A 27513-nucleotide genomic window follows, 5' to 3' on the forward strand; every position below is an offset into this window, starting at 1 on the left:
TTCACTTTATGTCTTCCAAAATTTTGTTGACATCTCTTATGCTTTACCACCTTTCTTGCTGTCCTCTTAATCATCAGGGTTCATACTATTTTTATTACTTTACTATCACTTTAGTGACATTTTATGAGGGAGTGGATATAAACACATGTGTTTGGTCTGCCATGTTTAACCCTAATTGAAATTAAAAACAAATAAACCAGAACTATACACTGTCTGGGCCTCCTTATCTTGTGGGCTGCCAGTTTGTGATATCAGGTCTAAATTAATATTTTGTTTCTACTGAACTTTATCTCTGATAAACATGACTCTAGGCAAGTAACAAATTAGAGTCTAGAGTTTTCTATATTCATGAAGTATTTGTTTATATGGGTTACTTGTCTATTTTCTCCACTGGTTTTATTTTAATGTCTTATATAAATATACCTATCAGGTGAAGAGTCTTCAATCCTGACATCAACATCTTTGGCATTCTGAAACAAATCAACAATGTACAGCATTACTTGAATGTCTGGTATAATTGGGACCAATTGGATTCTACAGCTATGGATGCTTTTATGTTGAAAATCTCTGCACCCCCGAATGATTAACAAGGCTTAGCTAATGCCTATCTTGTTTCTGCGTCAGTGGAAGTTCACGATAATGGAATCTGACTGGTTTAATGTTAATGAATCACACTCCGTGGCCAGGTGCCTGCCTTTTGTCTTAAACACTAAAGTCAGACTTACAGCTCTGTCATTAAGCAGATGCTTTGCCTCACCACTCGTCTTTCAGTTGCAGAAAATATGTTTCATTGCAAAATTAAATTGGTATGTTTGTCTAATTAACTGTGAGAATCTGGACAAATTCTTTCCCTCTCTTCTGCTTTTATTCCATAATCCTATTCAAAACCAGATCCCAGAAGGAGAGACAGCACGTCCTCACCAGCTCAGCAAGCCTTTTGTGAGGCAGAGCTTCTTTCATTCCAGGCTCTGCTGCTCTAACAAAGAGGCCAGAAGGTGAATGGTGACTCCAGTGGCCAAGGGAGTCTGATCTGCTCTCACATCCTAATGTCCTAATGTGTGAGGCCTGGGGATCCCACTTCATCAGGAATCTGTCTAAAGAGAGGTCTCATAACACACTATGTTGTGTAGTATGACCAACCAACCCAGTTTGCCCAGGACTCCGGAACATCTCAGGACACAGGACCTTCAGCGCTAGAACCAGCAGAGGTCAGTCAGCCTGGCTGTCTCAGGCCAGGGATCACATGCGACATTTTTGGCTGAGGACTTACCTGAGTGCCACACTAGGTGGACGAATGCTGGGCAACAACTGGAGAGACTGGCATCGGGAAGCCAAAGACCAAGCTGCCCACTGCCCAGCTCTCTGTCGGATCTGGGCAGGGGGCGGCCTTGACTTGTTGGGTAACTTCTGCTGTCCCCATGTGGAGAGCTCCGCACTCCAGCAGCTCTTGCTCATTTCAGCGTCCCACCACTAGCGCCCTATTCAATTACAGGATGTGGAATGCGCTGCGGTTATGTTTCCTGGAAAGAGGCATAGCACCTACATTCAGAGTAAGAGCAAATAATTTTAAATAACCTAGTGCTGTGAATTTTTATCCATATGTTTTGATAGATTTGAGCACTCCGAGAACCATGCACTTACTGACTACAGTCAGCAAAAAAGAAAGAAACAAACCCAAGAAACAAATGGCAGGGATTTGTTTCCACTCCCCTCTCTACACCTGGCTCCTCTATACCTGGCTCTGTCGGTCTGTCAGGAAAGTCTTTCTGCAGGACAGATGTTGCTCACTAGCAATGTCACATCATTGACCACCTGGGCTCCCGTTTTCAGGAGCTGTTCTGGCCCAGGAGAAGTCCCAGTGAGGTGTCGGGGCTCAGAGTGCCCTCCAAGGGAGCACTCCTGCTTGGGGCCAGGTCTGCACTGCATGGACTTCCTGCTTCTCTCCATCAGAGCAGGGGGTCACTTCCCATGTGGTGGTTTTGCTTTCATTAAATTAGTTTCTCCTAAGGCTTATTCAGAGACAGGGACTTAATTATTATTGGCTCAATTACCCTATCTTACCTAGGAATTAAAACACTTTTATGACCAAGTAATGCTAACAAGTTCCAAACGCTCTCTGATTCACTGCAATAATCCAAAACATAATAATTAGAATATAATGAATATGAATCTCATTCTTTCTTACCCCACAGTGTGATAATCACAAACAGAACTTAATAAATCATCTATATAGAGATAAATGCTAGACTCTTCCCTGTATTATTGTCATGAATGCATTTTTAATTATTTGATCTGCTCTATGAATTAAAAGGGGAAACAGAACAAACATTTATTGAGCACCCATTGCATGTCAAGCACTATTATTTAAACAATAGAACTGTTGTATCACCATCTTGTATGAGTAGTTGAGTGATTCACCTAAGACCACACACCTAGTAATATAATATAAGAGCTATGCTCCACTTCTCACGGGCCTACCACAGAGCTCACCTACAGCATGCTGAGTGGTGCTAGCCCTCCTTCTTGCTCTGTTTTTGGGTGTTCCTAACACAAGGTATGTGAGGAGGTCAGGGTACTTCTCCAACAGAAGTATGAGAGAAAGGGGGAAGGCAGTGGAAGGAAGATGGCAACTGGGAAGGTTAATTGAGTGTCAACTTATCTGGGCTAAAGGATACCTAGATAGCTGGTAGACATTATTTCTGGGTGTGTCTGTGAGGCTGTCTCTAGAACAGGTTAGCAATTCAGTCAGTAGATGTGAGTGGGCATCATCTAATTCACTGAGGGCCTGAATAGAACCGAAAGGTAGTTTCTCTTGAATTCACTTGAGTTGGGACATCCATCTTCTCCTGCCCTTGGACATCAGCACTTTAGATTCCTGCGCTTTGGACTCAGACCTGGATTTCTACCATTAGTCTCCTGATTCTCAGGCCTTTGAACTGAATTACACTATATATATATGTATATACATATATATATATGTATTTTTCTCCATATTCCCCTGTATCTCTCTCTTTCCATATGTATATATATATGTATATATATATATATATATATATATATATATATATATACGAACACACATATATAAAGAATGATGGCTGTATTAATTGGGGTTCTCCAGAGAAATAGAACCAATAAGGATAACTCTTTCTCTTTTTCTGATGTCTGAGTCCTTCTCTGTATTATTCAAAGTCAAGCTTTCCAGCTTGATGTGAATGCTGAACTAGACCATAAATATTCATTTCCTTTGATTCCTTAACATTTGTCTAATTCTTTCTCTTGTTCATCTTGTGCTTTGCAGTTTGCCCATTTTCCACTATGTTCCTAGTGGGTCCAGGGAATTTTGGCTTTCCCTAGAATCCCTAAGAAACTCTCTGGTCCCTTCTTCGTTGATTTTTTTATTTGTTTGTTTACCTATCAGTTAGTATTTTAAGTGGTCACCTCATTTAACTGTAAATTCTACCCAGACTCACATTCAAGAATACCCTGTACCTGCCTGGGACACTACCAGTGCATCCTGATATGATCATGGGGTCCTTTTCAATATTTTTTTTCTGAGTCCTTGAAATTTAAAGCAGTCCAATGGTTATCCTTTTGTATTTAAGATGTTTATCTCATTTTATTATTTTCTTTTTGCCATTAAAATATGTTAATTCATGTGCTTGAGATTTGGTTATTTTGTTATTTGGATTCATATAACTGCCATTTATAATTTTTTCTTCTTTCTCAGGCTTTTGCATATTCTCCCAGTTTATTATCATCTAAATGTTTCATCAGGTGTGTTATATGCTCCTTTTCTGTTAGTAGTGTTCAATGTTTATGGATCTTTGAGAGGCTCAAGGCCTGGAAATCCCAGGGGAAAACATAATACATGTGTTCAGTACAATCTGTTGAAAATGATTCCAGGTTAGTAAAATAGTTTTAAAAGTTTTAAAAAGTTTTGCCACTTTCTTTTTTGGTATCGCTCCCTTATCCCTGTTGTCAAGGAAACATATCAAAACTTATTTCATTTTATGATCTTTGGCCAATTCTTAGTACATATGTAGCAAGCGTCAATGTCTCTAATTTCAGGAGACAACTTCCTCAATATATTTGGGAAAGAAATTATTTATTATGTATTTGTCTGTGAGTTGTCCACTTGGCAGCTAATTCTCTGAATTGCAAGTTCTTCTGAAACTCCTCTGCAATGAACACCACTCTCTTTGTTCTTGGTCACTGCCTGGACTTGCAGGACCATGTCTTACTCAGTGCAGTGTTGCCGCTGCTTTGCTTTTATACCCAATAGACTAAGCTCTGTGAGTCAGGGCTGGGTTCTTATTGAATATTTTCTGATCATCACATTCTCAGTACTCAGCACAGTTTCCATCCCATAGTCAATTCATAAGAGATATATTTTGGGTGAATAAGTTTGTTAATTGTCTGCTATTTGTCAAGCACAGTGATGCTGGGCACTGAGGATCCAATGGTTATCAAAAAGTCCATGCTTCTCATAGCCTGTAGTTTCACAGGGAAGATAAAGAATTAAATAGACAATTAAGATAATATATGATAAGTGATATGTCAGGTTGGTGAGGCAGAAGGAAAATGGGGAAGAGAGATGCAGGTAAGGGTTGAAGCAAGGGTCTAAGGATTGTAGGTTGGTAGGGAAGATGTGAAGATAGAGCATGGTCATAGAGATGAGAGGGGTCTATGACCTGGAGGAAGTGTTAAATGAAACAACTGGGAAGATTGATATTGTACTCAGAAAGTGGGGTATTGGGTTCGTTATTTCAAAGGTACAGAAGATCCAGGCAAAATTTATGCTCATGGTGTGCTGTGGGAAAGGATAGCCTGGAGGAAAGAGTTACTATCCAGGAATAGGTCAAAGAACTGCCAGGTCAGAGAACTCGTATCACCCAGTCCATTTTGCATGGCACCCACAGCCATGCAAAATGTGATCCAAAGCGTGTTGGCTGAGAGCAGGGAAAACATGTTACACGGAGGGAAATTGAGGTATAGTTATCAAAAGAAAAGTAAATGGATTGTGGGTGGTAGTAACAACAGTTATTTCTCTTATGAGACCAAGAGGTACCAGCAACAACTTCAAGAAGTTCAGGAGCTGGATCTTGTTTGTTCTTCAGGATTCAGAGTCATCACTTAGATGTTTTTGAGTGAAGATCACCTGCCTTTGTTCCTGATGAGGTGGTCGACTTGACTTCCTGGAATCTCAGGGTAGCTGAAATGCAGAGTTTGGAGGTTGCTGGCTGTGGGTCACACACCTCGTCCTTCCAGCAGCCCCTTTGAGCTATGGTGGTAGGAGCACTGTGGCTACCATAGGCAGCATCCTTTCTGGAAATCCCCTTGAGACACACAGATGGAGACTTGACAGAGACTTCCTGTTGAACTTAGACCTGCAAGGGTTCCAGCCTCACTGCTGAAAACAACTGTCTTGGAGGTGAAAGAAGGATAAAGGCACAGGGAGTTGGGGAAGGGTGTGTGTGTAGAAGTGAAACTGAAATCTGTAGGTGAAGAGGAAGGTCCACAGTAAATTTCAGGCTGATAGGAAAAAGAGAAGTCTTCCCTGGTCAGTGTTATGTCTTGGAAGCCGGAGGCTAAATCTGCTCATGGCACTTAGCCATGTGTAGTGATCTAATAATCAGAATCCTTTACAAAATGTAAAAAGCCTCATTAGTAGGGAAAGTAACAAAATCTATTTTAGAAGAACTTAAGCAAATCTGAGAAGGGAAAAAAATAAAGTGATGGACAAGTTATTATATGAAACAGACATGAGCACATTATCTTAATCTCCTGGCCAGTATTCTCCCAGTCTTTGAGCCATTTTAATTCTCTTCCAACTTACAAATTACTTTAACATTTCTAAGGGACACAGATGTGTCTTAAATTGATAAGTGGAGTGTCAAGCATCACTTCCAGTAACAGGAAAAGAATCCACAGTCTTTAATTTTTATGTCTAATTGACTTCAGTAGTCAAATGTATATTATTTCTTAATTTGACACCTTCCATTTAAGAGGTCTTTTTTATATGCACCAGAGTCACAGGTGTGTAATTAGTCACTGGGAAGGCTAACTGTTCCAGATTCTTTTGACCTTATGGCTGGAAGAAATTGAATTGTAACCTCATAAAAAGAAAAGAATTCTGGTCACTAGGGAAGATGATTACATGGTCATTGACAATGTGAACTTGAATGGCTACACTAGCTCCTTAATTATAATGAATCAAGAAGAAATGTTCAAGGTTGGAGAGGAGGCACTTGATAGGGGATAATTACAGGTACTTAGGCAACTGGTATCAACACGAACAGGACCAAGAGGCTGGAGCTTCCGGCCAGCTTGAGATTTCAGCCAGGAAGAAGTACAAAACCTACTGAAGATTCATCATCTGTCATTAAAACTACCATGTAAAGTGACACATTTCTCTTCACTAAATCTCATGGTGGAGTTTTTCTTCGTTAGGATTGTGGTTCTGTTGTCTTTTCCCTCTTGAATTTTTCATGCTAATTTAGTGTTAATTCTTTTAAATGTGATGGGGAGGAAGGAAGGAAAAAAACTAGCTGAAAGCAGCATGTCAAAATCTTCCAGTAACCAAATTTTCTTTAATTTTCTTTATATAGGTCTCAGTGGAAAAAAAAAAGTTTTTGTTTGTTTTTTCATTCCTAGCTGTGGCTTCAACATCCATCATCTCAGAGCACCCAGGGCAGTTCTCAATGCAAGAATATATGAATAAATTAGTGATTGAACTAATGGATGATTATGGGGACGTGAATCTTGTGAAGGACAAATGAAAGAAACTAAAAACTGAATTAAGGAAACAGCTTTAATAGGAGATCTCAGTTTATATACCTTTTGTAACACTGAAAATAGATGTTATTTCTTGGAATTCTTTAAAGAAAGTCTGTTGAGAATACTTGTGAGATAATCCTTTTCAGTCAGCGATTACTTAATAAAGGTAAGAATATATAAACAGCATTTGCCACCCACAGGCAAAGTACTGTTGTTTGTCAGGGTAATGAAACTGGTTTCTGTTTATAGAAAACCACACAGTCCTCATTGGAGCTCCTGCTTCTCAACAATGAAGAAAAGTTCCAATAAAAAAATATGTGTTTTTTTTTTTTAGAATATGGGGACAGAATATTTCTTCCTTAGTTCTAATGCTTCCTTCTGTGTGCATAGCACTTCTGCTACAATAACATCTCTCTCCTTCCCTGTTCCTTCTCTCCAGTGCATGAGACTTTATTTGAAACATCAGTCTGGGAGAAGAAACTGACCCTCACCCTAATTTCCAGAGCTACTCTGCCCAAAAGAAGCCTCTAGGTCAGTGGTTTGCAAAGTGTGTTCTTGAACCAGCAGCATTAGGATCCCCTGGAGACAGGTTGTATAAATGAGCTAAAGATGACCTTTGTATATTGGTCCTATGTTGTTTACTTTTTCACAGCAGCCTGGGACCAGTTAACTCAAAAGTCCACTGGCACCCAGCTCCATTTTTACGTATCCATTTTTTTCTTCCAGTTTTATTGAGAGCTAATTGTCATACAGCACTGTATACATTTAAAGTCTACAGTGTAATGATTTGATTTGCATACATCATTAAGTGATTATCACAAGTTTAGTAAATACTCATCTAGATAAAAAATTAAAGAAATAGAAAAAAATTTATTTTTCTTGTGATGAGAACTCTTAGGATTTACTCTCTTTACAACTTTCATATGTAACATACAGCAGGGTTAATTCATTACATCCCTAGTACTCATTAATCTTATAATTGGAAGTTTTTACATTTTGAATGCCTTCACCCAATTATGCTTCCTGCCCTTACCCCCACCTCTCACAGCACAAATCTGATCTTTTTTTATGACTTTGTTTGTTTTTGAAGTATAATTGACCTACAACACTATGTTAGTTTCTGTTACACAACCTAGTGATTCAATATTTCTACACATTTCAAACTGATCACCATGATAAATCTAGTTACGATATGTCACCATACAAAGATATGACATAGTTATTGACTATATTCCCCACACTGTACATTTCATAACCTTAACCCATTTATTTTTATGCAACTGGAAGTTTGTACCCCTCAATCTCCCTCATCTATTTCTTCCCTCCCCCTTTTTTCTCTTCCCCTCTGGCAAGCACATGTTTGTTCTCTGTATCTATGAATTTGTTTCTGTTTTGTTTGTTCATTTGTTTTGTTTTGTTTTGTTTTTTAGATTCCACATATAAGTGAAATCATATGGTATTTGTCTTTCTCTGTCTGACTTATTTCACTTAGCTTAATACCAAGTGGGTCCATCCATGTTGTCACAAATGGCAATGTTTCATTCTTTCTTATGGCTGAGTAATGTTACATTGTGTGTGTGTATATATATATATATATATATACACACACACAATGTAACATTACTCAGCCATAAGAAAGAATGAAACATTGCCATTTGTGACAACATGGATGGACCCACTTGGTGGTACACACACACACATATATATATACACACCACACTTTCTTTATCATGTCCATTTTTTTAAGTACAGCCCTAATAAGCAGTTTTTTAACCATATAGATCCTGCCTGCTTTGTTTATCCCATGAAATTGCACCCTTCTGCTAACCACAGAAAAGGTAAGGTAAATCCTGCAACTATAAATAAGGCTCCAAGCTCCTGCTGACCTTCAGAGCTCTGTGACCTAGAGACTCTCTGTTGGGCAGCTAAACAACAACAGATAGACACATAATCCCCTTTCTGGGTGGTAGCCTCTGGATTGACTTATGCTGTGAGGGACTTTTCCAACATGCAAACATGTCAAAGTGTCACCCAAATAAAGCTTGATGATTTTATGGTCACATCTTTTTCCTTGATCAGATCCCTGGAACTCACCACAGAATTGCAAATCTTCAGGCCCTGCCTCAGATCCACTGAATCAGAAACTCTTGGTTGGGGACCAGAAATCTGTGTTTTGATAATCCCTTCAGTTGATTGTGTTGCATGCTGAAGTTTTACTACTGCCTAAGTTTTACAGGGCAGGAACCCCTCCATGAGGCCTACAGTTCTCCAGCTTTTTTGCTATGACCTGGTAAGTAAGTTTCTGTATTATTTATCTGTTGCAGTGTAACAAATTACCCTCAGAATTTAGTGGCTTGAAACAGTAAACATTTTTCTCACAGTTTCTGTGGGTCAAGAATCCGGAAGCAGCTTAGCTGGGTGGTTCTGGCTGAGGGTTTCTCATGTGGTTACAGTCAGGATGATGGTTGAGTGTCAGTCATCTAGGGGCTCGACTGGGAGCATCTCTCCCAGGATGGCTCGCTCCCATGGCTGCTGGCAAGAGGCCCCAGTTCCTCACCATGTGAGTCTCTCTGTCAGGCTGCTTGGGTAACCTCGTGACATGTCCCCCAAAGTGAGAGATCCAAAAGAGAGCAGGATAGAATTTGCTACGTCTTTTATAACCTAGCCTCAGAAGTCACATTTGCCATTTTCACAGTATCTTATTGGTCACGCAAGTCAGCCCTGTTCAGTGTGGGAGAAGGCTTCACAAGGACACACATACCAGGTGGCAGGGATCTTTAGGGGCCATCTTGGAGGCTGACGACCATATTCTCTCTAAATCAGGATGGAAACATTGGCAACATAAGTTTCCCAAATGTCAACCTAAATAAAGAGTTAAACTGAGGCAAGATGAAATTATGAGAAATTGAGTTTATTAGGGAACATCTGAGGAATTGCAATTCTGGAAACGCATGCTGTAACAAGTTACAGGCGAGTCCTTTGAGGGTTGGGGGTGGGCTATATTAATGGAGTGCAAAGTGGAGGAAGTACAGCCAGAGCACGAGCAGTAAGTTCGTTGACTTGAAGATGGGGAGAGCTTCTTGGCAGATGTTCATTGGTCAGGAGATAAATCTCAGTCTTCCATAAATCAAGCATTTAAAGGAAATCAGTCCTTCCATTCTTAAATTCTGTTCTTCTGGGGGTGCATGTATGAGATTCTCTATTTCATATCCTCTGGTTCCATTTTAGATTGAAATCCTTTCAGATGAGCATGGCATGTATCTATAATCAAAGGGGATAGTTTTTCTGTCTGTTCTTGCCCCTGTTATTGACCCCTCAAAACCCAAGGTATAAAAAACTGTAAATCATGATAATCCCTCTTTTGTGTTTTTTCTAGTTAACTGCCTATTATACATCTCTGCCAGGATGTCCCACAGCACCTCAAGCTCAAAATTAAATTCCTGATATACCCCGCTAAACCTATTTAAAACAAAATTTTCTTCTCATAGTCAAAAGCATCACCATCCATCCAGCTGCCCAAGTCAGGAACCTGGGAACCTCTCTGAACTCCTGCCCCCCGAGTCCTGTTACTCAGCAAATCCTGCTTACTTTATCCCCTGAATAGCTCTCAAACTGCTCCACCTCCCTATTTCATGACCACAATCTTTTTCTCTCAACACAACTGATGTTGCAGCCATCAGCTGGTCTCCCGTCTTTCCCTAGTTTAGAACTGGGACAGAGTGGAGGCAGGGAGGCCAGCTGGAGGTTGTGGTGTCATTCCTGTTGAAAGAAAAAGGTTGTGATGGTGAAGAAGCAAAGTGATTAATGTGAGAGCTACTCAGGAGATAAAGTAATCAGGACTTGGTGATTTTTCTAAAGTGTTATTTTCTTTAAACCCTTAGATAGTTCACTTTTGTCCTTAAAGTCCCAATTCACAGTATGCACGCAACACCTTCTTGACCCGCAGTGAATTTTATTTCCACTTCCTCTCTCGCACACTACACTCAGCCAGTCTAAACTTACTTCAGACCCATGATTGCCAGTTCCTACTCACACCAAACCTTTTTGCTTTTCCTCCTCCATCTGAAATGCCTTTGGCCTCATCCTATTCATTTGCGGAGTTTTTGTGTGTTCTCTGGGGCTTGGTTTAGGTGTTCCCTTTTCTGTTAGGTCTTTTCTGACTCCCAAGTTTGGGGCAGAAGATTTTCTGTGGTCTCCCTCAGCACCCCTGGTTAACTAAGCATAACATTTACCAGTATTGAGATGATGTTACTTGCAGCTCTCCTCCACTAAACTCTACATTGCCCAAGGCCAGGACCATGTCTTACTAAGCATTGTGTGCCCAGCCCCTGACACAGGTTCAGCATTTTATACAGTTTGTTGAATAAAGGACTACTTTCATATTATCATTTAATATGTTATTATGCTTCTATTCTCAGTGAGAGGTTGTCTCCTTTGATCGACGGCTCATTGTTTCCCTTTGTATTCTCTGCTCTCCCTCTCTCCCTTCTGCCCCGTACCTCCTCCCCTCTTTCCCACTTCCTTTCTTCCCTTCATCCTTTCCCAAACCTTTATTGATCTCCTACTGTATTCCAGTAAATACTCTTGTGACTTCTACTATTTCTTCACACTTTCTGCCCTAGATTTCTCCAGTTGCTATTTTCTACTTTAACCAAGAATATGGATAATTTTCAAGATCATTCTAACATATATCTGACCTTATAATAAGTATAGTAGACAAAAGGCTTTGTGTTGAACCACAGATGTGATGCTTTTGACTCATGGTGATGCACGTCTTGTTTTATTTTCTTTCTTAAACATATAAACATAGCTGGGTGAACAAGTGGACAGAGTTCCTTCTAGAGGACTCTGCTTGTGAGGAAAAGGGTACTAAGGCTATCTGCAGAACTTCACAGTGTGTGAGTAGAAGTTAATGTGGCTGTGTCCAAAATCACAAATCATGGAGACTCATGTGACAGTAGTGTGCTGGTAAACTGATTCTCTGAAAAAAGAATCCCTGATTTATAGCATTTGCTAGTTTTCATGGTATAAATACTCCTACCATAGTTGATTTCGAGCTACCAGTATGACATCATTGAACATGGAGTTTGGAAGTGAGGGTAGAATCAGTTCTCGCCAACTGGTACAAGCTGGTCCAGCACATCACTGCTGTATCAGGGACCATAGGTTTCCAGGAAGGAAGTGCTGGCTGCTATTATTAGTTTTCTCAACACCTTGCTCTCTTTTCTGTTCTTTTAAAAATTTTATTGAAGTATAGTTGATTTACAATGTTGTGCTTGCTCTCTTTTCTGAAACTTGCCCTACCCACTGCAGAATTTTCAGCCAGATTTTTCTGATTGGATCAGGGATGCTCCACTCAAGTTGGGCTGAGCAAAGTACTCTCTAGAAAACTTGGATTTGGAATTATTCTGGCTGATTTCATGAACAGAGGTATAAATCAGGGGTTTAGTTACAGTGACCGTTTCCTTCACATGGGCTTGGGATAGAATAAACCCCATCTGCAGCAAGAGAGACATAGCAACAGGATACGGAGAGAAGGGAATGACCGTGTTTCAATAGGTTTTTAGCATCTGAGCAGGAGGAGTGTTCTTCCCTGTCGATGGATGGGAGAGACTGCCTCATTCTACCTTACCTTTGCTTAAGCTAGTCCCATGTTATTTGAAAATAGAGATGCTAATAGCAAAAAGGATATGGATGAAAAACAACAGTTTATCATACCTTTCTTTCTTGCATTCATCCTCCCAACTATTTATCCAGATATTAACTTCTGAAATCATAAATTCTTGATTAAAGATTTAAGAGAAGGAATGGTTCTTAGAGAGGATTTCTTTCACTGTATCAACTTCCAATGGACTGGTGGTTTTCAAAGCATCTTTCCTGAGAGCCTAGCATTTCTCTGAACTGCCTCTGGCTCTGGAAGGACAAGTACAGTGGGCAGAGGTCCAGGCTTCAATTGTAGCATCAATCAGAACAGCTCTGGGCTTATCTCTTTTAAATGTTTTTTGTTCTATTTATGATTTCATTTACATAAGTATTTGCCCTGCTGAAGCTTTAGGTAAAATTGTGGGGAGATCAGCTTGATTTCAGAACCCGTAGTGCTCCCTTCCTTCTCCTGCTCTCCTCCCAGGTATCTGTGTCCTCTCACATCCTCATTAGATCTGTTCACCACTGCAGCTCTCAGTAAAGGGATAGATAACTTAGAAATGCAAGTATATAAGGCTTGAAGTGTTATCTTTCTAAGACTACCTGCATCCAAGTGGAGGACAACTGGAAACCAAGAGAAGCAGCTATAATACTAATACTAATAATAAAAATGTCATCCAAAGGACTTCCCTAGTGGCACAGTGGTTAAGAATCCGCCTGCCAATGCAGGGGACACGGGTTTGATCCCTGGTCTGGGAAGATCCCACATGCCACAGAGCAACCAAGCCCGTGCGCCACAACTACTAAGCCCACATGCCACAACTACTGAAGCCCGTGTGCCTAGAGCCCGTGTTCCACAGCAAGAGAAGCCACTACAGTGAGAAGCCTGTGCACTGCAATGTAATCACATATAATAGAATTTTGTATTGAGCCCATCGACTTTGAATGTGTTCTCTGTAGCCCCTGGATTTTATTGTGTGTAACCTAATTAACAAAATATTGAATAGATGCAGTAGTACATTAAGGACAATTGCTAGTTGAATGTTCAAAAGTTTTAGGAAGAAATAGAAAAGATGATTTTATTGCTAAGTAAATATGTAATATAAAATATCTTGTACTTTCTTGTTTTGTTTTGTTTTTGATTTGCCATGAATATTTTAGCTCTGACATCTTGCTGTAGGTTTTGTTTGTGGGGACTGTTACTCAATTGGACAATTTATGTATGACTTTAATTTTAATAAAAATTTCTCTCTGAGAATGATACCTTGTTTGCCTATCTTAAATATATAGGCTAAATTTTGTTCAATTAACAATCATTGTTTCCTTTTTCTTACTTTTCCCTTAGGTAAGGTTCTTTCTCAGATTTTCTTTTATAGTTATTTTAATGTCACTGCTTTACTAGAGTGCCTATTATCTGGTGCTATGATTTGATCTTTTCCTATGAACTTTTTTGCAGTGATGGGACTTTTTCTATCACCAGTTTGTTTTCATCATTCCCTCTTTTCCTGCCCCTGGGTGCAATTTGATTGTACATGGACAACTATATTTTTTAGAACTTGACATCTCCTTTCATATGATTTTGGAAGGCTACAAGAGCTAAGATTGCTTAACATATAAAATCTTTGCCATGGTCAGAGCTTTCTTTCTTATAAGTTCAACAAACAAACATGTTGACTAAGTATTTGCTACCCTTCTTCCCCATACCTTTGGGATGAAAAGTGCTACCAACATAAGCTGGAACTGAACATTTACTGAGTATCTACTTAGTGGTAACTGCTAAGAAACACATCTGCCATTTCCTTTACCTTTTATGACAAACCCATATTAGAAGTAGTAATATCCTCAGTTCACCCATGAGACAACTTTAGTATGTATCAAGTGAATCATACAAGTTTCACAGGGCTGGGCATTTCCTACATGTTTCTCTATATAGTTTAAGACTATCATAGGAAGATGTGTGCTTTAAGAGTATCAAACAGCATTTCTGACATCCTGATGTCCTTGCCCCTACACTCTTTCTGAAATTCCATCTAAGTATTGGTGGTACCTTTGATTTATTCTTTTCTCTTTGTGAAAAGAGGCTGAAATGAATCCAATTAAGAGGGAGTTTTATAGATACCTGTTACTTCTTCGCATTTTCACACCTAATTTTTTTTAATAGTAGAGACGTCTAGAACTCAATATTGAGGATCCATTGGGGTTGCCTTGTTTACAGGAGGGCAAAACCATTTACTAATTTAATAAGTGTTTACAGAGAACTGAGTGTTTGTGCGTGTAAAGTTGTTTGTTATTTCTAATTCTTTGCTGTCTCTAAGGAGATTGGATCCCAACTGGAAAAGCCAAGAGACAGGCAAATTTTTCTGAAAAGAAAAGGGACATAGAAAGATGGGGGCATATGGATGAAGCTGGTAAGATGGAGGTTGGAGGGGTGCATGAGAATCTGCATTTTAACAAGGTCCATAGGTGATTCATAAGGCCATAATAGTTTGAGAAGCATTGCCTAAGGCAATTTTAGGCTCTCAGGTGGATTAAAAATACCAAAGACCGCCTTTACTGGTTTAAGCTTGCTTGTAATCGCGATGAGCTGAAAGCACATGAGCTGGCAATTAACCAAAGGCGGTAAGAGTTCAGTTGTAAGCCAGTGGTACCAACAGAAAGGCTGTTAAGTGTTGGGAGGAAAGAGCAATCACAGCCAATTAGGTCCACCTAGAAGATTTCAAGCTGGCTGCCTTCAGGCATTTTAAGTTCTTTGAACTTGCACTTGCATGACCCCTTCTGCCATAGGGGGCAGTGCGGGATAGTAAAATCCAGATTGGGTCTCCTACCATTGTTCCTTTCAGTAGCCCTGTGACCTTGAGAAATCAGTGACTAATCTCCCTGAGCCTCAGTTTCCTCCTGGAAGACTAAAATAAAACAACTCCTTCCTCACAGAGTTGTGGTAAGGATTGAAAGCAAAGTAAGTAAAACATCTAACACATATTAGGTACTCAGTTTCTTCACTCAGCGCTCTCTCTAATTCACAGTTACCTAACTCATACTAACAATTAAGAAAACTATACTTTTATTGGCGCTCAAAGATTGTTAACATGTTATGTTGAAGAGGTAAGTTTTGAAAGAAGTTGTGGGCAGCGGCTAGCTTGACTGACAGCGAAGTTTTCCAGAGGGCGGTGCTCTTACGTGGTTTCTTCCGCTGGGAGCTCAGCAGGGAGAGAGAGGTTCAACCCCGTGCTTATAGCGACTGCAGGAACTCAGAAGCTGGCTTCAGCGTCCTGTGATTTTCTTGCCTTTCCAGGCAGGGATAAGCCCAAAATCATGTTGCAGCATGGCAACCCCTGAGGCTCAGCTTTCCAGAGGTGGTTCTCCAGCTTTGGCGGCACAGTAGAATCACTCAGGGGTTTGTAAGAAGCACTCCCAGGGCCCACCTGAGGGCAGCTGAAAAGAATCTCTGGGGTGGTATTTTACGAAAGCACTCCAGGTGATTTTAAGGTGTTGCCAAGGTTGAGAACCACGATGAACTGTGCTTTACAGACTTAGTACCACTGTGAACCATTCATTACAGGCTTAGTACTTAAGTGCTGGTAAGTGAGGACTTCCGTGCCAAGGCTGTGGGTCCTCTGGCTGTCAACACGCTCCCGTGGATCTCCTGGCTCCTAAGAAAGATTTCAGTTTAATCTGTTTTGGAGTGTGACACCTGAAAAACAAAACAAAACTGAAATAAAAGCTGAGTTTTACATATCCAGATGTTATGCTCTTTTTTTTTCTCCCAGTTTTAAATGGGATGTTTGGATCCTGGCTGGTTTCATTCTATATACTCTGCAACATTTGAAATACTTGGTAATAAAGAGTTTATTTGCTTAGAAATTTGCTTGCATTTCTAGTTCCTATTTATCTCCTTGTAATAGAGAAATCGCTCATTCTCAGTCTGTTGGGGGAGATGTTGATTCTTGTACCCAATGTGTTTTCTAAATTTTTGTTGATCTTGATCGGCTATTTTTACCAAAATTAATCAGCAAAGACACTTAAGATCAAAGCACGTTTAACTAGGGCAGGTTACAATGCACTGTTTGATGTCAGTGTGGCTCCAAGCTCCTTCTAAAACCTAAAGCTGGGGCAACAATAAACATGTTTGAATTCATGTATAGTGAATGGGGATAATTAAGAGTAACTTCCTCTCAGGGTTAAACCAGTTAATATTTACAAGTGTTATGAGCAGTGCTGGTGCCTAGTAAGCATTGGCTTATTTTATTATTCTAGGAAGCGGGGTCAGAGAGAAACAAATGTGTTGGGAAATAGGGGCACAGATTAGTTGGCTGTGGTAGTGAAAGGCTTTACTTTTCTATCTATGAAAATTTGAAACTTAGGGAACAAGTAAAATAATAACACATTTTACAATTTATACAGATGATTGAAAGTGTTTGTGATATTCTGACATGTTTCTGATAGTTCTATGTTTTTTCCCCAGGAAGAAGTTGTGTGACTTAGAGTGGCCTGGGCAGTACTGTCAGTGCTATGAATAATAAGGAGGTTTTTAGTTTTATTTTTTAATGTCTGTAGAACTTTATGAAGACAGAGAAATCAGTTGAAATAACTGAAGCATCCTTAGAGAATGAGAACTGTATACATTTTTGATCTATTACTGTTTTATGTAATTTTTTCTGACACATTAATTTTATCTTCAGAACAGACCTTCAATCTCCTCACTTTGTTTCTAACACTGCTACAATCCTAGTTCTACCCTCTACTTCGTTTCAACTCTACTATAATCACAGTAATTTCCTGTTTCTACTATTCACCAAATAACCGTCAAAGTAATCTTTTACAGCACAAATTGAATCATGTGGCTTCAACACTTAAACTCATTGCATTTCTTCCTATTGATCTTTGAGAAAAAGGATCAGACCTCCTTAGCACGGCCTTCAAGGCCCTGCATGATCTGGTTTCAGCCTCCTTTTTTTCAGTCCTACTTTTGACATTCTCAGCATTCCTCCATTCTGCTCCTCAGTTCTTAGATGCCAAACCTCTTCTCCAGGCCTTGGTAGGTGCACTTCTCTTGGCCTGGAATCTTCCTTCCTCTTGCCTCCAACTCCTTGCCTGTCCCACTCTTCAAACTGGGCCCTTTCTCCTCTTTCAGATCTGACTTTGCATGCCTTCTCTTCAGAGAGGCTCTTCCTGGTCAACCTGTGGAAGGATCCAACCTATTCTACACACCTGTTCACTGTTATTTTCCACTGCTGCATCATGTTTCTTTTATTTTTTCAAAAATTAATTAATTTATTTTTATTAAAGTATAGTTGATTTCCAATGTTGTGTTAGTTTCAGGTGTACAGCAAAGTGATTCAGTTGTACATACATATATATCTATTTTTTTCAGATTCTTTTCCCTTATAGGTTATTATAAAATATTAAGTATAGTTCCCTGTGCTATTCAGTAGATCCTTGTTGGTTATCTATTTTATATATAGTAGTTTGTATATGTAAATCCCAAACTCCTAATTTATCCCTCCCCCAACTTTACCCTTTGGTAACCATAAATATATTTTCTATGTCTGTGGGTCTGTTTCTGTTTTGTAAATAATTTCATTTGTATCATTTTTTTTTAGATTCTGCATGTAAGCGATATCAGATGATATTTGTCTTTCTCTGCCTGGCTTACTTCACTTGGTATGATAATCTCTAGGTCCATCCATCTTGCTGCAAATGGCATTATTTCATTCTTTTTTATGGCTGAGTAATATTCCATTGTATAAATATGCCATATCTTCTTTATACATTCATCTGTCAATGGACATTTAGGTTGCTTCCATGTCTTGGCTATTGTAAATAGTGCTGCAATGAACATTGGGGTGCACATATCTTTTCGAATTATGGTTTTCTCTGGATATATGCCCAGGAGTGGGATTGCTGGGTCATATGGTAATTCTGTTTTTAGTTTTTCAAGGAACCTCCATCCTGTTCTCCATAGTGGCTGTACCAATTTACATTCCCACCAACAGTGTAGGAGGATTCCCTTTTCTCCACACCCTCCCCAGCATTTATTATTTGTAAACTTTATGATGATGGTCATTCTGACCGGTGTGAGGTGATATACCTTATTGTAGTTTTGATTTGCATTTCTCTGATAATTAGCAATGTGGAGCATCTTTTCATGTGATTTTTGTCCATCTGTATGTCTTCTTTGGAGAAATGTCTATTTAGATCTTCTGCACATTTTTTGATTGGGTTATTTGCTTTTTTGATATTGAGCTGTATCAGCTGTTTGTATATTTTGGAGATTAATCCCTTGTTGGTTGCATTGTTTGCAAATATTTTCTCCCATTCTGTGGGTTGTCTTTTTGTTTCATTTATGGTTTCCTTTGCTGTGCAAAAGCTTTCAAGTTTAATTAGGTCCCATTTCTTTATTTTTGTTTTTTTCTATTACTCTAGGAGAGGAATCCAAAAAGATATTGCTGCAATTTATGTCACAGAGTGGTCTGGGTATGTTTTCCTCTAGGAGTTTTCTAGTATCCGGTTGTACATTTAGGTCTTTAATCCATTTTGAGTTTATTTTTGTGTGTGGTGTTAGAGAATGTTCTAATTTCATTCTTTTACATGTAGCTCTCCAGTTTTCTCAGGACCACTTATTGAAGACACTGTCTTTTCTCCATTGTATATTCATACCTCTTTTGTCATAGATTAATTGACCATAGGTGTGTGGGTTTATTTTCTTAACAACACTCGCTACAATTCATTAGCTTTTTTCCTTATTATGTTTCATTCAATAGACTAAAAGCTCCACAAAGTCAGGCAATGCCTCTGTCACAAGGAGATGACATTACCATACACAATCTGGCAAATATCATGGATTCTTTTCCACACTTGGGAGTGCTAATTGTCAGCCACCTCCTAAGTGGTGAGTGTCTGCAGTGGGAGAACTCCATCTCCCTTTTTTTTTTTTTAACATTTTTATTGGAGTACAATTGTTTTACAATGGTGTGTTAGTTTCTGCTTTATAACAAAGTGAATCAGTTATACATATACATATATCCCCATATCTCTTCCCTCTTGCATCTTCCTCCCTCCCACCCTCGCTATCCCACCGTTCTAGCTGGTCACCAAGCACTGAGCTAATCTCCCTGTGCTATGTGACTACTTCCCACTAGCTATCTATTTTACATTGGGTAGTGTATATATATCCATATATACACTACCACTCTCTCACTTTGTCCCAGCTTACCTTTCCCCCTCCCCATGTCCTCAAGTCCATTCTCTAATAGGTCTGCATCTTTATTCCCGTCTTGCCCCTAGGTTCTTCATGACCATTTTTTTTTTTTTTTAGATTCCATATATATGTGTTAGCATACGGTATTTGTTTTTCTCTTTCTGACTTACTTCACTCTGTATGACAGACTCTAGGTCCATCCACTTCACTACAAATAACTCAATTTCCTTTCTTTTTATGGCTGAGTAATATTTCATTGTATATATGTGCCACATCTTCTTTATCCATTCATTTGTCGATGGACACTTAGGTTGCTTCCATGTCCTGGCTATTGTAAATAGAGCTGCAATGAATATTGTGGCACATGACTCTTTTTGAATTATGGTTTTCTCAGGGTATATGCCCCGTAGTGGGATTGCTGGGTCATATGGTAGCTCTATTTTTAGTTTTTTAAGGAACCCCCATACTGTTCTCCATAGTGGCTGTTTCAATTTACATTCCCACCAACAGTGTATGAGGGTTCCCTTTTCTCCACACCCTCTCCAGCATTTACTGTTTGTAGATTTTTTGATGGTAGCCATTCTGACCGGTGTGAGATGATATTGCATTGTAGTTTTGATTTGCATTTCTCTAATGATTAATGATGTTGAGCATTCTTTCATGTGTTTGTTGGCAATCTGTATATCTTCTTTGGAGAAATGTCTATTTAGGTCTTCTGCCCATTTTTGGATTGGGTTGTTTGTTTTTTTGATATTGAGCTGCATGAGCTGCTTGTAAATTTTGGAGATTAATCCTTTGTCAGTTGCTTCATTTGCAAATATTTTCTCCCATTCTGAGGGTTGTCTTTTCGTCTTGTTTCTGGTTTCCTTTGCTGTGCAAAAGCTTTTAAGTTTCATTAGGTCCCATTTATTTATTTTTGTTTTCATTTCCATTTCTCTAGGGGCTGGGTCAAAAAGGATCTTGCTGTGATTTATGTCATGGAGTGTTCTGCCTATGTTTTCCTCTAAGAGTTTGATAGTGTCTGGCCTTACATTTAGGTCTTTAATCCATTTTGAGTTTATTTATTTGTATGATGTTAGGGAGTGTTCTAATTTCATTCTTTTACATGTAGCTGTCCAGTTTTCCCAGCACCACTCATTGAAGAGGCTGTCTTTTCTCCATTGTATATTCTTGCCTCCTTTATCAAAGATAAGGTGACCATATGTGCATGGGTTTATCTCTGGGCTTTCTATCCTATTCCATTGATCTATATTTCTCTTTTTGACCAAGTACCATACTCTCTTGATTACTGTAGCTTTGTAGTATAGTCTGAAGTCCAGGAACCTGATTCCTCCAGCTCGGTTTTTCTTTCTCCAGATTGCTTTGGCTATTTGGGATCTTTGTGTTTCCATACAAATTGTGAAGTTTTTGTTCTAGTTCTGGGGAAAATGCCAGTAGTAGTTTGATAGGGATTGCATTGAATCTGTAGTTTGCATTGGGTAGTATAGTCATTTTCACAATGTTGATTCCTCCAATCCAAGAACATGGTATATCTCTCCACCTATTTGCATTGTCTTTAATTTCTTTCATCAGTGTCTTATAATTTTCTGCATACAGGTCTTTTGTCTCCTTAGGTAGGTTTATTCCTAGGTATTTTATTCTTTTTGTTGCAATGGTAAATGGCAGTGTTTTCTTAATTTCACTTTCAGATTTTTCATCATTAGTGTATAAAAATGCAAGAGATTTCTGTGCATTAATTTTGTATCCTGCTACTTTACCAAATTCATTGATTAGCTCTAGTAGTTTTCTGGTAGCGTCTTTAGCATTCTGTATGTATAGTATCATGTCATCTGCAAACAGTGACATCTTTACTTCTTCTTTTCCAATTTGGATTCCTTTTGTTTCTTTTTCTTCTCTGATTGCTGTGGCTAACACCTCGAAAACTATGTTGAATAATAGTGGTGAGAGTGGGCAACCTTGTCTTGTTCCTGATCTTAGTGGAAATGGTTTCAGTTTTTCACCATTGAGAATGATGTTGGCTGTGGGTTGTCACACATGGCCTTTATTATGTTGAGGTAAGTTCCCTCTTTGCCTAATTTCTGCAGGGCTTTTATCATAAATGGGTGTTGAATTTTCTCGAAAGATTTCTCTGCATCTGTTGAGATGATCATATGGTTTTTCTCCTTCAGTTTGTTAATATGGTGTATCACATTGATTGATTTGTGTATATTGAAGAATCCTTGCATTCCTGGAATAAACCTCACTTGATCATGGTGTATGATCCTTTTAATGTGTTGTTGGATTCTGTTTGCTAGTATTTTGTTGAGGATTTTTGCATCTATGTTCATCAGTGATATTGGTCTGTAGTTTTCTTTTTTCATGACATCTTTGTCTGGTTTTTATATCAGGGTTATGGTGGCCTTGTAGAATGACTTTGGGAGTGTTCCACCCTCTGCTATTTTTTGGAAGTGTTTGAGGATAGGTGTTAGCTCTTCTCTAAATGTTTGATAGAATTCACCTGTGAAGCCATCAGGTCCTGGACTTTTGTTTGTTGGAAGATTTTTAATCACAGTCTCAATTTCAGTGCTTGTGATTGGTCTGTTTATATTTTCTATTTCTTCCTGGTTCAGTCTCAGAAGGTTGTGCTTTTCTAAGAATTTGTCCATTTCTTCCAGGTTGTCCATTTTATTGGCATAGAGTTGCTTGTAGTAATCTATCATGATCGTCTGTATTTCTGCAGTGTCAGTTGTTACTTCTCCTTTTTCATTTCTAATTCTGTTGATCTGAGTCTTTTCCCTTTTTTTCCTTATGAGACTGGCTAATTGCTTATCAATTTTGTTTATCTTCTCAAAGAACCAGCTTTTAATTTTATTGATATTTGCTATCGTATCCTTCATTTCTTTTTCTTTTATTTCTGATCTGATCTTTAAGATTTCTTTCCTTGTGCTAACTTTGGGGTTTTTTAATTCTTCTTTCTCTAATTACTTTAGGTGTAAGGTTAGGTTGTTTATTTGAGATGCTTCTTGTTTCTTAAGGTAGGATTGTATTGCTATAAACTTCCCTCTTAGAACTGCTTTTGCTGCATCCCATAGTTTTGGGGTCGTTGTGTTTTCATTGTCATTTGTTTCTAGATATTTTTTGATTTCCTCTTTGATTTCTTCAGTTATCTCTTGGTTATTAAGTAGTGTATTTGTTTACCCTCCATGTGTTTGTATTTTTTACAGATTTTTTCCTTTAATTGATATCTAGTCTCATAGCATTGTGGTTGGAAAAGATACTTGATACGATTTCAATTTTCTTAAATTTACCAAGGCTTGATTTGTGACCCAGGATATGATCTATCCTGGAGAATGTTCCATGAGCCCTTGAGAAGAAAGTGTATTCTGTTGTTTTTGAATGGAATGTCCTATAAATATCAATTAAGCCCATCTTGTTTAATGTATCATTTAAAGCTTGTCTTTCCATTTTTATTTTCATTTTGGATGATCTGTCCTTTGGTGAAAGTGGGGTGTTAAAGTCCCCTACTATGATTGTGTTACTGTGGTTTTCCCCTTTTATGGCTGTTAGTATTTGCCTTATGTATTGAGGTGCTCCTATGTTGGGTGCATAGATATTTACAGTTGTTATATCTTCTTCTTGGATTGATCCCTTGATCATTATGTAGTGTCCTTCTTTGTCTCTTGTAATAGTTTTTATTTTAAGGTCTATTTTGTCTGATATGAGAATTGCTATTCCAGCTTTCTTTTGATTTCCATTTGCATGGAATATCTTTTTTTATCACCTCACTTTCAGTCTGTATGTGTCTCTAGGTCTGAAGTGGGTCTCTTGTAGACAGCATATATACAGGTCTTGTTTTTGTGTCCATTCAGCCAGTCTATGTCTTTTGGTGGGAGCATTTAATCCATTTACATTTAAGGTAATTATCGATATATATGTTCGTATTACCATTTTCTTAATTGTTTTGGGTTTGTTATTGTAGGTCTTTTCCTTCTCTTGTGTTTCATGCCTAGAGAAGTTCCTTTAGCATTTGTTGTAAATCTGTTTTGGTGGTGCTGAATTCTCTCAGCTTTTGCTTGTCTGTAAAGGTTTTAATTTCTCCATCAAATCTGAATGAGATCCTTGCTGGGTAGAGTAATCTTGGTTGTAGGTCTTTCTCTTTTATCACTTTAAATACATCCTGCCACTCCCTTCTGGCTTGCAGAGTTTCTGCTGAAAGATCAGAAACCTTATGGGGTTTCCCTTGTATGCTTTTTGTTGTTTTTCCCTTGCTGCTTTTAATATTTTTTCTTTGTATTTAATTTTTGATAGTTTGATTAATATGTGTCTTGGCGTTTCTCCTTGGATTTATCCTGTATGGGACTCTCTGCGCTTCCTGCACTTGATTAGCTATTTCTTTTCCCATTTTAGGGTCGTTTTCAACTATAATCTCTTCAAATATTTTCTCAGTTCCTTTCTTTTTATCTTCCTCTTCTGGGACCCCTATAATTCGAATGTTGGTGTGTTTAATGTTTTCCCAGAGGTCTCTGAGACTTTCCTCAATTCTTTTCATCCTTTTTTCTTTATTCTGGTCTGCAGTAGTTATTTCCACTATTTTATCTTCCAGGTCACTTATCCGTTCTTCTGCCTCAGTTATTCTGCTATTGATCCCTTCTAGAGAAGTTTTAATTTCATTTATTGTGTTGTTCATCATTGTTTGTTTGCTCTTTAGTTCTTCTAGGTCCTTGTTAAATGTTTCTTGTGTTTTCTCCATTCTATTTCCAAGATTTTGGATCATCTTTACTATCATTATTCTGAATTCTTTTCCAGGGAGACTGCCTATTTCCTCTTCATTTTTTAGGTCTGGTGGGTTTTTACCTTGCTCCTTCATCTGCTGTGTGTTTCCTTGTCTTCTCATTTTGCTTATCTTACTGTGTTTAGGGTCTCCTTTTCACAGGCTGCATGTTCGTATTTCCCATTGTTTTTGGTGTCTGCCCCCAGTAGCTAAGTTTGGTTCCGTGGGTTGTGTAGGCTTCCTGGTGGAAGGTACTAGTGCCTGTGTTCTCTTGGATGAGGTTGGATCTTGTCTTTCTGGTGGGCAGTTCCACAACTGTTGGTTTGTTTTCGGGTGTCTGTGACCTTATTATGATTTTAGGCAGCCTCTCTGCTAATGGGTGGGGTTGTGTTCCTGTCTTGCTAGTTTTTGGCATAGGGTTTCCAGAACTGTAGGCTGCTGGTCATTGATTGGAGCCGGGTCTTGGTGTTGTGATGGAGATCTCTGGGAGATTTTCACCGTTGATATTACACACTCACAAAAAGAGAAAAAGGGAAATATATATATATATATCGTTGCTCCCAAAGTCCACCTCCTCAATTTGGGATGATTCGTTGTGTATTCAGGTATTCCACAGACTCAGGGTACATCAAATTGACTGTGGAGGTTTAATCCACTGCTCCTGAGGCTGCTGGGGGAGATTTCCATTTCTCTTCTTTGTTTGCACAGCTCCTGGGATTCAGCTTTTTATTTGGCCCCGCCTCTGTGTGTAGGTCGCCTGAGGGCATCTGTTCTTCCCTCAGACAGGACGGGTTTAAAGGAACAGCTTATTCGGGGGCTCTGGCTCACTCAGGCCTTGGGGAGGGAGGGGTACGGAGTGAGGGGTGAGCCTGCGGCAGCAGAGGCCAACGTGACGTTGCACCAGTCTGAGGAATGCCGTGTGTTCTCCTGGGGAAGTTGTCCCTGTATCACAGGACCCTGGCAGTGGTGGGCTGCACAGTGTCCTGGGATTGGAGGTGTGGAGAGTGACCTGTGCTCACACAGAGACTTCTTGGTGGCAGCAGCAGCAGCCTTAGCGTCTCATGCCCGTCTCTGGTGTCCGCACTGATAGCCACGGCTCGCGCCCGTGTCTGAAGCTCCTTTAAGCGGCTCTCTGAATCCCCTCTCCTCGAGCGCCAGGAAACAGGCAAGAAAAAGTCTCTTGCCTCTTCGGCAGTTCCAGACCTTTTCCCGGATTCCCTCCCGACTAACTCTGGTGCACCAGCCCCCTTCAGGCTGTGTTCACGCAGCCAACCCCAGTCCTCTTCCTGGGATCTGCCTGAAGCGGGAGCCTTAACTCCCAGTACCCCCCCATCCCGGCGGGTGAGCAGACAAGCCTCTAGGGCTGGTGAGTGCTGGCCGGCACTGGTCCTCTGTGCGGGAGTATCTCCGCTTTGCCCTCCACATCCCTGTGACTGCGCTCTCCTCTGTGGCTCTGAATCTTATCTCCCTCCACCACCTGCAGTCTCCGCCCATTAAGGAGCTTCCTCTTGTGTGGAAACCTTTCCTCCTTCACAGTTCCCTCCCACTGGTGCAGGTCCCGTCCCTATTTTTTTGTCTCTGTTTTTTCTTTTTTCTTTTGCCCTACCCAGGTATGCGGGGAGTTTCTTGCCTTTTGGGAGGTCTGAGGTCTTCTGCCAGCATTCAGTAGGTGTTCTGTAGGAGTTGTTCCACATGTAGTTGTATTTCTGATTTATTTGTGGGGAGGAAGATGATCTCCATGTCTTACTCTTCCGCCATCTTGAAGCTATTCTGTTTAATGAAGTCATATCTCTCACAGCACCCCATCATCACCAATACAACCAGAAAGTTCAAATGAAAATGACAGGTATTATCAAGTTTGACAAGAATGTGTATAATCCTTGAATCTCATTAACTGCTGCTAAGGATGAAAATTCATACAAATGTTTTGAAAATATTTAGAAGTATGTGGCTGTAGGTAGGTGGCCTCAGTTCATTGCCACATGGATCTCTCCTTAGAGCTGCTTGAGTGTCCTCATGACTTGGCAGCTGGCTTACCCCAGGATGAGTGATCTGGCCCTCGGTTCCCAGGACTGTCTCGGCTTCGGCTGCTGGGGCCCCTCTTGAGCCAGCAGCCTCAGTGAGGCCGCCCTCCCCTCGGGCTCCGGGGCAGTTCAGTGATGGCAGAGGGAAGAGACCCCGAGCCAGGAGTTCCCATCTTCCTTTTATTACCCAAGTGGTAAATGGTGTCAAACACAAGCTACTGGACAAGGTACTAAAATGATCATAATAATTCTTTAAATGTCTTGGGTATTTTATGAAGGGTAAATTTTTCCCATTTCATTTTATTTTTTAAAATTTGAGTTTTACTAAGTTTGTATTGAAATATGAGCTAGTTTTTTTAAGTACCATAGAAAGTACTGTCAAAATACAAAGTACATGTTTTCAGATGGTTTCCATTTTTATTTTATTTTAGAGAACTAGGTCATACACACAAAGAAATATTTAACATGTTTGTATACCTTTAAAATAGCAAAATGAACAATGAGATTCATTAGTAAATAAAACAAAACAATAATTTTGAATACCCTTGTATGTCCTCTATAATTTCATCCCTTTCCTCTCCCCTCCAAAAGGGAACTTCAATTCAGAATTTTGTTTACTGTTTGCTTATTTTTTAAAATGTTTTTTATCACATAAGTATGTTTCTCTAAGTAATAGATTGTTTAGTTTTGTTTTTGACCTTTATATATATGGAATCATACTGTGTATATTCTTATGTGTCTAGTTCTCTTCACTCAACAGAACTCTTAACATTCATCTCTTGATAAATGTCATATAGTTCATCCAATTTTACTGTGGTACAGTATTCCATCACATGACTACAACACCTGATTTTTTTCCCCATTCTAATCTACTTGGACAATCGGGTTGTTTTCAGTTTTTTGATTTTATAATAAAATATTGATAATATTTCTATATTTTTAGGTATATCTCTTGGTGGACTTATATGAATTTCCCTAAGATGTATACTCATATAGAATTGAAGAGTCGTGAAAAATGTATATATTCAATTTTACAAGAGAATGCCTGATTATTTTGCAAGTTGTACCAATTTAAACTCACTAATAATGTCTCAGATTTTTTTTTTTGTTTTACATCT

This window comes from Balaenoptera musculus, chromosome 18 (genome assembly GCF_009873245.2).
Source record: "Balaenoptera musculus isolate JJ_BM4_2016_0621 chromosome 18, mBalMus1.pri.v3, whole genome shotgun sequence".
In the NCBI taxonomy this organism is placed as follows: domain Eukaryota; kingdom Metazoa; phylum Chordata; class Mammalia; order Artiodactyla; family Balaenopteridae; genus Balaenoptera; species Balaenoptera musculus.